This window comes from Lactuca saligna, chromosome 2 (assembly GCF_052625555.1).
Source record: "Lactuca saligna cultivar CGN05327 chromosome 2, ASM5262555v1, whole genome shotgun sequence".
NCBI classification, from domain to species: domain Eukaryota; kingdom Viridiplantae; phylum Streptophyta; class Magnoliopsida; order Asterales; family Asteraceae; genus Lactuca; species Lactuca saligna.
Window position 1 is genome coordinate 69400357 of NC_136418.1, and position 17447 is coordinate 69417803.

Below are 17447 nucleotides of genomic sequence, written 5' to 3' on the forward strand. Positions count from 1 at the left end.
ACCGAGTCATCCCTCGACTCACCGATTCTTGACTCAACCAGAGAATATCGGGACCCTTCGACAAGACTCGCCGAGTCCAAGAACAGACTCGCCAAGTCTAAGGCTATCATCAACCTACTCGCCGAGTTGTTCTTCCAACTCGCCGAGTCCCAGCTCATCTTCAAGCAATTAGTCGAGTACACCCATGTGACTCGCCGAGTACCACCGGTCTGAATCCATTCAGAAGCATTCCAGGCCATGCAACTGCTCCAAAACATAGGTCTAGCATCCTACCACTCATCCATCACGTAAAGTGGCAAACTTTACGTGAATCCAAAGAGATCTAGGCCGTTTGCACATTGGGCTACGGTTTGGGACATGTAAGCTTCACTAAACACTCCAACACAGGGACTTTCATGCTCTCTGATTCTTCTCCCTTCCAGATCTGAGGTAGCAACCTCAGATCTAACCTCTAGACTTCCCATTTCATCCATAGACAAATTCCCACAAACCCCAAAATGAAGAAACAACATAACAACAGCCCAATAACGAGATATTACCTCTAAGAGATGCCCCAACTGCAATGTAATTCGAATCCAAGCAAAGCCCCTTGCTCCAAGCCTTCAATCTCCCAAAATTCCTTCAACAATTACTTCTCCAAGCTCCAATCCACTCAACAATGGTGCTTCTCCGTGATTTAGGGTTTTCTGGGGCTCAAGGGGTGATAAAGAGGCTGGGAGGAAAACATAATGATCTTTATATAGGGCTCAACCCTGAGAATTAGGGTTTTCTCCACTTAGCGCCTACTCGCCGAGTCGGCTACTTAACATGCGACCAAGTCGCGACTCTACTCACCGAGTCCATCCATGGACTCGCCGAGTCACTCTTTCACAACTTACTCTTTTAGCCCCTTCAACTCTACTCTTGATATTTCGGGATGTTACAATTCTCCCCCACTTAAATTAGGTGTCCTGACCACTATCTCGAACCGGGCACCAGATTGACCCTCTGATAACCACACTCAACGATCCGAGAATTACCCATGAAGCATCACTGCCCCAAATCTCAACAATCACTCGACCCATATGGGTTAGAAGCCATGAACCATCGGATCCCCGATCCGAATCCCACTCTATCCAATCCGTGACGATGGAAAGACCCACTCTTCAATCCCAGGGCAACTCCCATGAGTCCTCTTCTTGCAATCACACACCCATGCCGCACCAACCTTCGCACTCTCAGGTTAGGAAAACCCGTCACACTGATGACATCTCTAACATCCCCAGGAGAAACCACCACTACGCACACAACCCTTGATCAGAATCAAGCTGGGAGTCCCAGACTCCATCCCTGCATCCATCTTGAGACTCTTGGCTCTACACCCGCAGAATCCCTTCCGCGTCCTCAGCAGACATCCCATCATGATGTCATTCCATACCAATGTCACAGACACAGTGTTCGACCACCATACTCCAAATCATCCATTCTCACTACAACTTCCACTTCCGCGAATCAACACTTTCCCCAGCAAATGAGGGTCCGACACTTCCTCCCATACAACAGCTCAAAGGGTGGCATACCAATGCACTAATGATGGCTATTGATATAGGATAACTCAACCAAGGATAAATACGTGCCGCAACTCCCTCCGAAATCTAATACACATGCCCGAAGCATGTCTTTGAGCGTCTGAATCGTTCGCTCCCTCTGAGGTGTCCTCAGACATCATCATGATAAGCTCTAGCTCATTTCTCATATCCCTCTTCGAGATTGAGCACCAGGTCAGCTTTTGACTCCACATCTGAGCCTCCAAAGGTCACCCATATCATGATCCAAATATCCCACTAACTTCCTTCCCGTGACCACTATCCCGGCCCCGTGACACGCAAGTCACGAAATTCTCTTTTCCTTATGCGAGAAAATACAATCCAACCGAGGATCGTCTCAACTCTGATCTCTGGTTTCTGCTGCGCATATCCCTTGCGCATCTCACCACATTTCCCGACAGAGACGGGGACCCCAGTCTCGCCCCCGGTCCAACATCCAGGCTCCAAAAACTCAATACTAGGGCTACTCAAGCCCAAAACTCTTCCACATCATACACTGATCGGAGAACATTCCATCATCACACTCTCTTGCCATCTAGTGAGTACTACGGCTCCCTGCGGTATCACAACACCCTCTGACTAGTGAGTACTACGGCTCCCAGCGGTATCACAACACCCTCTGACTAGTGAGTACTACGGCTCCCAGCGGTATCACAACACCCTCTGACTAGTGAGTACTACGGCTCCCAGCAGTATCACAACACCCTCTGACTAGTGAGTACTACGGCTCCCTGCGGTATCACAACACCCTCTGACTAGTGAGTACTACGGCTCCCCGTAGTATCACAACACCCTCTGACCCCACTAGCTCGTGCTCCGCAGACTATCATAGGCGGCTACCCATACTCGTCTCGAATATTCATCACAGACTCTGGAGGCAATCGACATAACAGATGCCCACCCTTGCGAAGATCCACTCTCTCAAATAATCTCCCTAGATGCCCATAGATACCTGATATACCACAAGTCGTCTCAACTCAAGATTCACGAGTAGCTCCGAAATAAAGATTATCATACCCGGATACCTCGGAATACCCCAGCAGAACATCACAAAATCCTGCCACAACCACTGATCTCCTGCCCCAAGCATCATATAGACACAATAATACATTTCCTCTGAACCCCAGAAATAGATCGACATATATTTTTTTTCCACATTGCAACTTTGGTGCATCCAATTTCTCAATTGGAATACGAGAAAACGCTAACGCTACGAAATACGCTGATAATTCTCCGAAACCCTTTTTCCCGACGCTCAAAATCCAACAAGGATACGCATACCGACCCGGGAGTTGGCTGCCCAATCATTCTCTATCTACTTGACCCAACAATGACTAATACTAGATTCCTGACCAATAAACACCTGTCGTGGAGACATTCATCCTTCTCAAACAAGTACTTCCCGCATTAACTCACTCTGACCCCTTTCCTCGATCACCGACATCTCTGGTCTCATGATTTCTTACTGCATATCTCTATACTCCACTTATAACTGCTCTTGACAAATCTCTGCTTTCTTACATACAGCACCCGGTTCTCCCCCACTTAGGGTTCGAACCATCACCAAATAGCACACAACTATCCCATAACTATATTCTCCAGCAAAATCGCACCTGCCCCCGGAAAGTGCTACAAAACGCCCGATAATCCCCCTTAAGGAAATGAATCGACCTCATATACTCTGAACCTCTAATGAACTCCTCAAGGACTTCTCGTCACGTCTGCCTCTAGTCGTTCCAAATCTCGTACCAATCTAGTACCAAACAACTCAACGCTCAATAACATCCCTGGCTCATAGACTGAACCATAAAATCATCGTACCCCTCACCTCAACTCATCAACCAACGCTCCAACACCGGGATCATCCCAAGAACAGGTACCCACTCCCAAATTCAACACCCCATGGATAGAAAACTCTCTGCACCGCTGAACTCGACTGAACTCCCCACTGATACCACTACAATACCTCCTACTATACTCAAATAGGTGTAGTGTGGTCCTCAACTATCTTAGTCCCAACTGACTATCTGCTCATGATAAATCACTGCCTCGCGGCACACATGCTACCTGATACTCTGGTGGGAAATCATCACCAATGACGACCTGCAGGGTTTACCCCTAAACCCAAAACTAAAACATCATGCTTCTCATATTTTTCACACGAACATAATTAGTACCTCCCAGATCATAGGAGGTGACATCTCCTTCATCGATTGATCGCTCAACTCAGATCGAAACTCTCCCTTCTCACTGACTCCTTACTAATACTCTGAGGGGCTCTCGATCTCCCTCTCAAGGGACGCCTCTTCGAACTTACTCATGACCAGATAACCGTAGAACCACAAACAACATTCACTACGAACCATGGTACTCATTCCATGACATCTCTTCTCAATATGCCCCGGTGTATGATACCCTAACCATAACATCACTCCCCAATCCGCTCCGATGTATGGTACCCGGACCATAACATCACTCCTCAATCCGCTCCGATGTATGGTACTCGAACCATAACATCACTCCTCACTCTGCTGTGATGTATGGTACTCGAACCATACCATCACTCCTCAATCCGCTCCGATGTATGGTACTCGAACCATAACATCACTCCTCACTCCGCTTCGATGTATGGTACTCGAACCATAGCATCACTCCTCAATCCGCTCCGATGTATGGTACTTGAACCATAACATCACTCCTCAATCTGCTCTGATGTATGGTACCCGAACCATAACATCACTCCTCAATCTGCTCTGATGTGTGGTACCCGAACCATAACATCACTCCTCAATCCGCTCCTTAGAACCTTCAGAATACTCCCTGTGTCAAGTATGGGTCCTCTGCTTTCAGTAGTACGGGCCCATACTACCTCCCACATCTACCCATACTTTCCACACAGACCATCCCAGAGCTTCTAAGTAGCTGCTCGACCTGCTCTTTCACCAATCCCATCGTGCGTGCTCGCTCCCCAACGAAATTCTCTACTCTACAAGCGCACTCATCTGGCTAGCGTTACTCCCTAGGCTCTTTCGTTGTTCTCCCACTTCTTTGTTATCAGCTGCTGAAGAGCTCCTAATGATGCCAGCCATCTACCTCCTAAATATCGTCATATTCACTTGGTAGCTGACTCCCACCTTCGAGAGTTCCACAAAGCACAAAGCAAGCAGCATTCGAGCATCGAAGAATACATAGGACTCCCTCTTTGTGATAACTCCACTTTCTCGGCTCATCCTCGAAAGTACCACCGAACTCTGTAACTCTACCCCTCATGGGTTCTAACTGGATACTCTCACTCATCACATACTCAAAAGCATAACACATATAACAACGAGTCCTAGGCTAAGGCATCACAAATCAGGCCACTCTAGTCCTAACATATGAAATACCTAGACTATCTCTAGCATGCAATAATATTTCATAAAGTGCATCATAAATATCTCATAACACAAAAGTAAGGGTATTTTGGGAAATCACCGTTCGGGCTCTGGCTGATTGTACACACTGCTCTTTCTTGCTTTCTCTTTGAACTCTTATTCACTTTTAGAAAATTATTTCCTTCAAAACTTTTCTTACTTCCTCAGTTTGAGTCCAGATTTACCCGAAGGCGCATCCGAATCCCTAAAACCAAGGCTCTGATACCAACTTGTAACACCGTAAATTTCAAGACAAATTTTTCATTTAAAATAATCATTTTATTCTTAGAAACGCTTGTTTAAAATCTCATTCATAGTCGAATTACAAAACATAACTCCATTTTCACTTGCATAGAAAACCAGGATCCTCAAAAATATGACTCTTTCTCTGGTGTGTACAATCAAGCCGGTGCCGTCCCGTGATACTGAAAGTAACCTGAAAAACATCACACAAAACACTATAAGCACGATGCTTAGTGAGTTCCCCAAAATACCACACATAACACATATTAGCCACTCGAGGCTATAACTCTATGGGTCCGTGCACCCAAACTCTGTGAACCCTCAGGTTCTAACTCTGGGAACCTTCCGGTTCCAACTCTATAAACATGCACAACATAAATCACATAGAAGTAATGCAGTACAACACATCACGTACATATAGCATACAAATACTCTGATCACATAACTCTGGTTACCTACTCGAGGTAAAGTATAGTGAGAAGACTCACCTAGCAAGCAGAAAGCAGATATCCCCACACTTAAATCTCAACTCGCCACCGCCTAACACGTAAGGCAAATACTCTCATGAATATAACTCTCGAGACTAGAATCAATCCTCTCATGGCACCCTCTTAAGGGTAAAAGACTATTTTACACCTCTCTTGGCCTAAAGGCCACATCGCTGACCAAACCCTAAAAGTCAACGACCAACCCTTGGTCAAAATCAAAGTCCTCAGTCAAAGTCAACCCCTGACTGACCCTACTCACCGATTCAACCCTGTGACTCGTCGAGTTCCCATAATCAGAACTTCACTCAATCCGCGACCTAACTCGCCGAGTCACCCCGAGACTCGCCGAGTCCAACAACTCTGAGTCCACTCGCACACAACTCACCGAGTCATCCCTCGACTCACCGATTCTCAACTCAACCAGAGAATATCGGGACCCTTCGACAAGACTCACCGAGTCCAAGAACAAACTCGTCAAGTCTAAGGCTATCATCAACCTACTCGCCGAGTTGTTCTTCCAAGTCGGCGAGTCCCAGCTCATCTTCAAGCAACTCGTCGAGTACACCCATGTGACTCGCCGAGTACCACCATTCTGAATCCATTCAGAAGCATTTCAGGCCATGCAACTGCTCCACAACATAGGTCTAGCCTCCTACCACTCATCCATCACGTAAAGTGGCAAACTTTACGTGAATCCAAAGAGATCTAGGCTGTTTGCACATTGGGCTAGGGTTTGGGACATGTAAGCTTCACTAAACACTCCAACACAGGGACTTTCATGCTCTCTGATTCTTCTCCCTTCCAGATCTGAGGTAGCAACCTCAGATCTAACCTCTAGACTTCCCATTTCATCCATAGACAAATTCCCACAAACCCCAAAATGAAGAAACAACATAACAACAGCCCAATAACGAGATATTACCTCTAAGAGATACCCCAACTGCAATGTAATTCGAATCCAAGCAAAGCCCCTTGCTCCAAGCCTTCAATCTCCCAAAATTCCTTCAACAATTACTTCTCCAAGCTCCAATCCACTCAACAATGGTGCTTCTCCGCGATTTAGGGTTTTCTGGGGCTCAAGGGGTGATAAAGAGGCTGGGAGGAAAACATAATGATCTTTATATAAGACTTAACCCCGAGAATTAGGGTTTTCTCCACTCATCACCTACTCGCCGAGTCCATCTCACTGACTCGCCGAGTCGGCTACTTAACACATGACCAAGTCGCGACTCTACTCGCCGAGTCCATCCATGGACTCGCCGAGTCACTCTTTCACAACTTACTCTTTTAGCCCCTTCAACTCTACTCTTGATATTTCAGGATGTTACATGTCTAGGATCAATATAGCCTTGCCAACTATATTCATTCAAGACACGGCCAACATGTTCTTGGGAGTGACTGTCGTGTTCAGCATGCCTAAAACTTACCCAATACCCAAACAATGAGTCGTCGTTGCAGTGAGACAAGAAATACTATGGGTGTATTTCTCGAGCCAAATATGTTATAGAAATCCTAATCTCAGCGTTGCTCCTCGATCATTCCTTTAGCAATAATTTATCTTCTTTGATAACTCTTTTCTGCTTTATCGCTTAATAGAATTCTATATCTATCATAATGAGATATCTCTCGTATTATATCTCCTGATTCAATTCAGAGGACTTATGAACCTCTCTTTCCTGATCTTTATAGATCAAGATGCCTCCAAGAAAGAGACCCAGCTAAAAGAACAACAACAATCCTCCTCTGCCACCACCACCTCCTCAAATTGATCTTGTATCGCTTCAGGCAGTTCTTACTACCACAATGATAGCAGCTATGTCGCAGATAAACCCCGGTAGTTCAGGAGGTGGTCCCCAGCCTCAAAACCAAGAAGGTAGCCAAGGACACCGAAGAGAGTGTTCCTATAAGGATTTTATGAACGCGAAACCCGCATCCTTTGATGGCACTGGAGGTTTCATTTCCCTAACTCGATGGTTCGAGAAAATCGAATCTATTTTCAAAATTTGTGTTTGTTCTGAATCGGATAAAGTGAAGTTCGCCGCTTGTACCTTCACTGATAAAGCCTTGACTTGGTGGAACGGCCGAGTCAAATTCCTAACTTTACCTGTAGCTAATACTATGGGTTTGGAGGCCATGAAGGATCTTCTTCTTGCTGAGTACTGCCCACGGGGCGAGATGCAAAAGTTGGAGCATGAACTATGGAATCTAAAGATGCAAGGTTCCGACATAGCCGCTTATACTTCAAGGTTCGATGATCTGGCGCTACTCTGTCTGGGAATGGTTACCCCGGAGAGTAAAAAGATTGAGAGATTCATCTGGGGGTTGACCCAACCAACTAAGGGAAACGTCTTAGCTGTGAGGTCGGATACTTACGATAGCGCCAAATGTCTTGCGCAAATTTTGATCGATCACGAAGATAACCCTGATGAGGAGACCACTGCTCCTGGGATAACTAAGGGTAGTGGTGGAAGTAAAAAGGAATTCTGGAACAAGCGAAAGGCCAAAAGTACTCAAGGATCTTCTAAGAAACAGCAAACAATAGTAGTCCACGCTACTACTGTCCCTGCTGCTGTCACTACCGTCGGATCTACAGCTCAGACTCCTACAAGTCGATATACCGGTTGTAACAGCTCGGATTTCCAGGTATCTTTTATTCGCATATTTTTTTGGTGTTTTGTGAGGGGACTCGGCGAGTTGGAGCTCGAACTCGCCGAGTTGGGTCGCGGTTCTGGACGCGGGTTCGCGCCTGGACTCGATGAGTCCGTGCTGTGTGATGAACCCTAATTTTCCGGTCCTAAGCTCTATTTCAAGGACCTTATGGCCCTTCATTGCAGCCACCTTGATCCTTGAGAGCACCAAAGCAGCTATGGGTTCCTGTGAGTGAGATAAGAGGCTATTGTTCACCAAATTTGTGTGTATTTGCAAGAAAGGAAGGGGGAAAGTCAAGCTAGAAGAGTTGGGAGCTTGGATCTACTTCCATTTCACCAAGGCAAGCTTCTTGAGGTATCTTTCAGAGCTTATTTTCGTGTTTTTGTTAATATGGTCAAATCTAGGGTTTCTTCTTGCCTTATTTGCTTTGTAATTGAAGTGTGAGAGGTCCCATTAAGATATGGTACCTAGATCTGGACCTTAGCAGGTCCAGAAAGTCCCAAATGCTATGCTTTATGTCCTTCCTTTTGGTTTGGAGACTAGGGCTGCCATATTAGAGGTCATTTCCCTAAAAGAGCCTTGTAAGTGTTGCATGGTAGCCAAGACTGTGACTTTACGTGATAAATGAGCTTGGGAGGGCCAGATCTATGAATGTATGGAGCGGATCTGACCTTAGAAGCAAGATTAAGTTGATACATGGCATGGACTCACCGAGTCTGAAGAACAGACTCGGCGAGTAGCATGAAGATTGTCCTTAACCACTCAGTGAGTGGTCCTGCCGAGTTGTGGTTGACTCAGTGAGTCACGGAGAGTTAGAGAGGGATTGACAAGTGGACTTAGTCGAGCTGGAACTCGCCGAGTTGTCCTTGCGACTCGGCGAGTTGAGCCGCGGTGGCCCCGCGATTCATGACCAGGTGGAACTCGTCGAGTCAGAGGAGTACTCGACGTGTCAAAATAGAATCCTAGAGAGTTGGTGAAAACGCTTTGACTTGCCGAGTCGCTCTACTGCACTCGCCGAGTCCGGTCAAATTGACCGTTGACCATTGACCAGAATTAACCAGTGTTGACTTGATAGGGATAGTCAACCTTAGTGGTAAAAGTATTAATTAGAGATATATGATGTTATAGGTGGATTATAGATTGGGGGTTCGAGCACGAGTGATTTCCAGGGTTCGCGAGTTATCGAGATATACGAGGTGAGTCTTCTCACTATATTGTACCCGGAAGGGTTTGACTGTGTGACCGGAAGGTCGAATATGATATGAGATATATGCATTATGTGTGATAAGTTAATCATTATATGTGCCATGTATGATATGCTTGATATGGGAAGGAAGGCATTATGTTATGGGCCGGAAGGCGAATATGTTATGGGCCCGAAGGCATTGTGATGTGGACTGTAAGGTTAACGTGGGTAGGACCGGAAGGTTTACCCAGTCGGGAAGGAAGTCCCCTGAGACACATGGACCGGAAGGTCATGGCCTGGAAAGGCGTATGTGCGTAGGTAGTATTTTGGGGAACTCACTAAGCATTTATGCTTACAGTTGTTGTGTTATGTGTTTCAGGTACTGGCAAGGACCGTGGGAAGGCGTCGGCGTGATTGTACACATACTCGGGGAAAACTATTTTTATGATCTATGTGATGTAATCGGTCATGACAATATTGTTTACATTGGAATTTAAATTATTACTCGATGTTTTGATGTTTGTAAAAATGAAAAATTGGTTTTAAAAATTTACGTTGTTACAAGTTGGTATCAGAGCCTTGGTTTGAGGGATTCGGGTACACCTTCGGGCGTAACTGAACTAAAATCGGGGATTTGAGAAATTTTAATTAATAAATCAATAAAATTTGATAAGTGATTTTTGAAACAACCAAAGAAGAAGGAGTGTGTACGGTCAGCCAGCGCCCAAACGGTAAAATGCCCAAAATACTCTTACAATATGAGTTATGAGATATGATATGACATGATACGCATGCTAGTAGACTAGGTATTCATATTAGGACTAGAGTGGCCTGATCTGTGATGCCTTAGTCTTGGGAAACCTGCTTCTATGAGGTGCTTTGAGAGTGAGTGAGTAGCTAGTGCATGGTAAGAATAGAGTACTCAGGATCCGGGGTTTGGGGAGGAGAACTTGGGGTGAATGCTGATGTGGTGTAGTCGGTAGTATTGGGCCTGTACTACTGAAGACACCGGGTCAGTGGGCAACCCAAGTATGAATCTATGGGTATCGGAGACCGAGTAGGGCTACGTTATCGAGTGCGATTATGCTCGATAGAGTCTCTGATATTTTTATGTTGTATATCAGAGACATCATGGTTGGACCACGCCACAGACCTGATACGAGTAGTGTGACTGACAAGGAGCTTCGTCAGATGATTCATGAGGAGGTGGCTGCAGCGATCCGGGCTGAGATTCCGGAGATGTTTGGGTCTATTAAGACCACACTGATGGAGACATTTGACGAGCGGTATGCCGTGTTGACTGAGGCTGCAGCCGCTGCAGCTACCGCAGTTGTGGTGTAACAACCTGAAATTTCCGTATCATCTCTTGTAACTCTTTCGTAGTACAATTCACGTAACTAATCGTCGTTTCCAAATTTGATTTCCGATGTTCTGTTTAATTAAGTCATTAACTGGTACGTATTTAAAATGACTTAATGGGTGTCTTAATACATTTAGAAATCATTTTAACACCCAACTTTAGTGATCGGAGTAATTCTAGAAATTACCGTATCGGGTTACGACAACTCAATCGGGTACGACCAAAAGCCTCGTCTAACGCCGGTATCGGGTAGAATTCCACCGTGTCCAAAACTTAGACACTATATAAAGTGTTTTAGGACTCCATTTGAAGCCTTTGGGCATTTTCTCATAAAACTCTCCCAACCTCTCTCCTCATCCATAATCAAAGGTCCAAAACAAAGATTTAAGGCTTCCAATCAAAGAGGTAACACCCCTAACTTGTTATTCAACCTCTTTAGCCTTCAAATTGATGTTTAAATTAAGTTTTGGGACCAAGAACATGAGTTTACGGCCAAGGATCATGCTTGGGCTATAAACACCTCAAAATGGGGTCTTTGTGCCAAATTACCCTTCCAAATCATAGTTGGGACTTAGATATGACCTTAAGGCTTGCTAATTGGGACTTGAAACACATTAAACATGAATTATATGGGACAAAAGAGAGTTTACAGCCAAGACTCCTTCTTGGGCCGTAAACTCCTCTTAAAGGGGGATTTAATGCCTTTAAACATGTCCAAATGCTTTGAAACTCAACCAATGGCCTTGTGGTAAAATCTAAATGCATCTAAAAATAGTTTAAGGGTTTGTAACACATCAAAAATGCCATTTATAGGAGTTTACAGCCTAGGAGCATAACCTTGGCCGTAAACTCATAAATCCTTGTTAAATGATGCATCAAATTCACTCTTAATGGCTTGCATAAATTAACTAGAATCACATGTGATTATCCTTTGTAGCTTAAATCAATTTTTCTTGGCCATGGGTGAGTTTACGGCCGTAAACTCTTATGGTGTGGCCGTAAACTCCCTTTTAAGTGATATAATTCCATGTAATCCATTCCAAGGCATTTTAGAAATCCATTCCAACAATCCCCATGTCCATTTAAGCCATTAAACACTCAAAATCACACCAACATGAGTTTACGGCCGTAAACTCATGTGTGGGTGTGTTATGTGGCTGTAAACTCCTTAAAATGTTTATTCTTGGGGATTAAACTCAAGTCCCAAGTCCCTAGTGCCATTACATGTCCGAAGATGTCACCCGGGTCACTCCAAACACTCGTTTTGAGGTGTTTAACCTCGTTGGAGTGTAATGTTCCATATAATTAGTGAATGTATCCCTAATTGAATATATATGGAAATTATTTCATTTGACATAGGGACATCGTGAAAGATGTAATGTTATCCAGTTTCCTTATAATTAGTGCTCTGAATTAAAGGTATCTTCAAACTACAAGTATTTTCATAAGTATACAAGTATATCGAACCGTCGTCATCCGTAACCACAAGTAGAACAGAACATAAGTAATTGGGTGTTGTGTACTATGGTTAAACCTGGGCAGTTATGTAGTCGTGTCCAGGGTCAATATAGCCTGGCCAACTATATTCATTCGAGACATGACCAACATGTGCTTGGGAGTGACTGTGGTATGCGGCATGCCTAAAACTTACCCTAATATCCCAAACATCGAACCATTGTCGTAATCAACTCATGAAATACTGTGGGAGTATTTCTCGATCCAATCCTCTGTAGAAATCCTCATTCGGGTGGCTTTCTGTGATTAATCTTAGCGATAAGTTATCTGTTTCGATAACTTTTTCCTGCTTTATCGCTCATTCGGATCATATAACTGCCATGTCTATCGATTCAATATAGAGGACTTACCATCCACTCTTTCTTGATCTTATTAGATCAAGATGCCTCCCCGAAAAAGACCCAGCTCAAAGAACAACAACAATCCTTCTTCGCCACCACCACCTCCCCAATTTGACCTAGCGTCACTCCAGACGGTCATGACAGCTGCAATGGTGGCAGCCATGTCACAAATGAACCCTAGTGGTTCAGCAGGTGGTCCCCAATCTCAGAACCCCAAAGTTAGCCAGGGACACCAAAGAGGGGGTTCCTATAAGGATTTCATGAACATGAAACCAACATCCTTCAATGGCGCTGGAGGTGTCATTTCCTTATCCCGATGGTTCGACAAGATCGAGTCCATCTTTGAAATCTGTGCTTGTACGGAGTCCGATAAATTTAAATTCATGGCCTATACCTTCGTTGATAAAGCCTTGACTTGGTGGAATGGCCGAGTCAAATCTCTGACCTTACCCGTAGCCAATGCCATGGGCTGGGAAGCCATGAAAGAACTCCTCATTGTCGAGTACTGCCCCCGTCGTGAAATGCAGAAACTAGAGCACGAGCTCTGGAACCTGAAGATGAATGGTTCCGATATTGCTGCATACACTTCCCGATTCGATGATCTCGCACTTCTCTGCCTGGGATTAGTCACTCCTGAAAACAAAAAGATCGAAAGGTTCATTTGGGGATTATCCCAACCAACAAAGAGTCATGTTTTGGTTGCCCGTCCGGATACCTATGATAGTGCCAAGACTTTAGCTCAAACCCTGATTGATCACAGCGATGATGTTAAGGAAATCACTACCACTTCTGAGCCGACTCAAAGGAGTGGCGAAAAGAGAAAATTCCGGAAGCAAAAGAAGGGTCACTCTTCTCAAGAATCTTCCAAGAAACAGCAGACTGTAGTAGTCCATGCTGCTACTACCCCTGTTGCTGCTGCTTCTGTTGTGGGATCCACAGTTCCAACTCCTACCGGTAAATATGCTGGTAATCTCCCTCTGTGTGACAAGTGTAAATACCATCATCATCCTGGTCCCTGCCGAGAACTATCCTGTACCAACTATGGTAAGAAAGGGCACACAGTTCGATTCTGCAAAACTCCTACCCAATCAGCCAACCAATCATCTGGAGCAGGTGTTAGCCAAGCCTGCTACAACTGTGGAGAAGTTGGGCACTTTAAAAGGAACTGTCCCAAGAAGTCAACTGCTGATAACACTGGAAGGGTTCTAACCACGGGACGGGAGGAAGCAGTCGCTGATCCCACTGTTGTTTCGGGTACGTTCCTTCTCGACAAGTCATATGCTAGTATTCTTTTCGATTCGGGTGCTGAAAGGAGTTTTGTTAGTCATGCATTCAAACATAATATAAAACGTAATCCCCAACCACGAACTGAAACGTTTACCGTCGAGATGGCTAACGGTGAGAAAGAAAGCGCTAACGATATATTCATAGGTTGTACGCTTACCCTAAATGATCACTCATTTCCTATAGATCTCATGCCAGTTTCCATTAAGAGGTTTGATGTTATCATTGGCATGGATTGGTTGAGTCCCAATCATGCTGATATTCTTTGTTACGAAAAAGCCATCCGTCTCAACCTTCCTTCGGATCAAACTCTCGTAATCTATGGCGATAAACCAAGTTCCAATCTTTAAATCATTTCCTGCATCAAAGCTCGAAAGCTCCTACGAAATGAGTGCATTGCATTCTTAGCCCATGTGATCAACAAGAAACAAGAAGTTAGATACCTCGTGAGCATCCCCGAAGTCTGTAACTTTCCTGATGTATTTCCCGAAGAACTTCCAGGAATCCCTCCCGAACGTCAGGTTGAGTTCCGTATTGACCTAATTCCTGGAGCTACCCCGGTAGCAAAGTCTCCATATCGCTTAGCTCCAGCAGAAATGCAAGAGTTATCCAGTCAACTCAATGAGTTGCTCAGTAAAGGATTCATTAGACCGAGTTCCTCACCCTAGGGAGCTCCAGTACTGTTTGTCAAGAAGAAAGATGGATCCTTTCGTATGTGTATCGACTACCGTGAGTTGAACAAGTTGACCGTCAAGAACCGATATCCACTTCCACGAATAGACGACCTCTTCGATCAACTCCAGGGAGCCGGCTATTTCTCAAAGATAGACCTACGGTCAGGGTACCATCAGTTACGAGTCCAGGAGAATGATGTTTCCAAAACAGCTTTTAGGACTCGGTATGGACACTACGAGTTCGTAGTGATGCCCTTCGGTCTAACCAATGCACCGGCTGTGTTCATGGACCTGATGAACCGGGTGTGCCATCCCTTCTTAGACAAGTTCGTCATCGTGTTCATTGACGACATCCTCGTCTACTCCCGAAACGAAGAAGACCACAAGCAACACTTGAGGTTAGTGTTGGAGACCCTTAGATCCGAAAAGCTATACGCGAAATTTTCCAAGTGTGAATTCTGGATACGGAAGGTAACTTTCCTCGGTCACGTGGCAAGCGAGGAGGGTATTCACGTAGATCCTTCCAAGCTTAAAGAGATAGAGAATTGGTCGGCACCGAAGACACCCACAGAAATTCGTCAATTCTTGGGTCTCGCCGGCTACTATCGAAGATTCATTCAGAACTTTTCCAAAATCGCCAAACCTTTAACCACTCTAACACAGAAAGGTGTACCCTTTTGTTGGAGTGTTAAACAAGAAACTGCATTCCAAACGTTGAAGAGAGCCCTAACCAGCGCGCCTGTTCTGTCTTTGCCCGAAGGAACAGAGGACTTCGTTGTCTACTGCGATGCGTCTAATCAAGGTTTAGGTTGTGTACTTATGCAAAGAGGAAAGGTGATTGCCTATGCCTCAAGACAGCTGAAAGCACACGAGGTCAACTATACCACACATGACTTAGAACTAGGACCCGTAGTCTTTGCATTGAAGATTTGGAGACATTATCTCTACGGAACCAAGTGCACAATCTTCACTGATCACAAGAGCCTGCAGCACATCTTTAATCAGAAAGACTTAAACATGAGGCAACGGCGATGGGTAGAATTACTCAGTGATTATGAGTATGAAATCCGTTACCACCCCGGTAAGGCCAATATGGTAGCAGATGCCCTTAGCCGAAAGGATAGTGCAGGCCACAAAGTGAAGAACCAGACGATGACCATCCATTCCAACCTACCCATGCAAATCTGAGAAGCCCAGTTAATAGCCCTCAAACCCGAGAACATGTCGAATGAAACCTTGAGAGGAATGGAAAAGAAACTTGAGATCAGAGGTGACGGAGTTCACTGTTTCATGGATCGAATCTGGATTCCCAAGTCCGGAGGATTCAGGGAAATAGTCGTGGAGGAAGCACACAGAACCAAATACTCTGTTCACCCAGGTTCGGACAAGATGTACCTGGATCTCAAGAAGCAATACTGGTGGCCAAACATGAAAGCTGAGATAGCTACATTCGTGGGCAAGTGTCTGACTTGCGCCAAAGTCAAAGTTGAACATCAGAAACCCTCAGGACTGCTCCAACAACCCGAGATCCCCGAGTGGAAATGGGAGATGATTGCCATGGACTTCATCACCAAACAGCCCACGTGTTCTAGTGGGTAGGATACCATTTGGGTAATTGTCGATCGTTTGACAAAATCCGCTCACTTCATTCTGATCAAAGAATCATACAAGATGGAAAGACTCACACGAATTTACATCCAGGAGGTAGTACGTCTACACGGTGTACCTGTATCCATTATCTCTGATCGAGATAGCAGGTTTACCTCCAGATTCTAGCAGTTCCTTCAGAAAGCCCAAGGAAGCAAACCAGATATGAGCACGGCGTATCATCCTCAGACCGTTGGACAGAGTGAGAGAACAATCCAAACCCTGGAGGACATGCCTAGGGCATATGTCATTGACTTTGGAAAGTCGTGGGACACACATCTATCCTTGATCGAATTCTCATACAACAACAATTACCACACCACCATTAGGGCTGCTCCGTTTGAAGCCCTATATGGTCGTAAGTGTAGATCACCTCTATGCTGGACCGAGGTGGGGGATACACAGTTAGCCAGGAGTCGAGTCCCCGACAGTGCTCTCACTGGTCCTGAAATCATCCGTGAAACCACCGAAAAGATTGTTCAAATCCGTAACCGACTGAAAGCCTCACGAGATCGCCAAAAGAGTTACACTGATAACCATCGGAAACCACTAGAATTCCAGGTTGGAGACCGTGTCCTGTTGAAGGTGTCGCCCTGGAAAGGCACTGTACGCTTTGGTAAGAGTGGGAAACTTAATCCAAGGTACATTGGACCCTTCGAGATCCTCTCCAGGAACGGTCCAGTTTCCTATAAACTTCGTTTACCTCATGAACTCAGTAATATTCATCCTGTCTTCCAAGTTTCAAATCTCAAAAAGTGCCTATCCGATGAAACCCTCACGACTCCTACAGACGAGATCGAGATCAATGAAAACCTCAACTTTGTAGAGGAACCGATCGAAATCATGGATCGAGAAGTCAAACGTACAAAGCAAAGTCGCATCCCGTTAGTGAAGGTTCACTGGAATGCCAAGCGGGGACCGGAATTCACTTGGGAACGGGAAGATTCAATGAAATAGAAGTATCCACAACTCTTTCCAGATCCATGATTTGTATCTTGTCTTGTGTTTTAAACTTTGAATTTCAAGACGAAATTCCCTTTAACGGGGGGATAATGTAACAA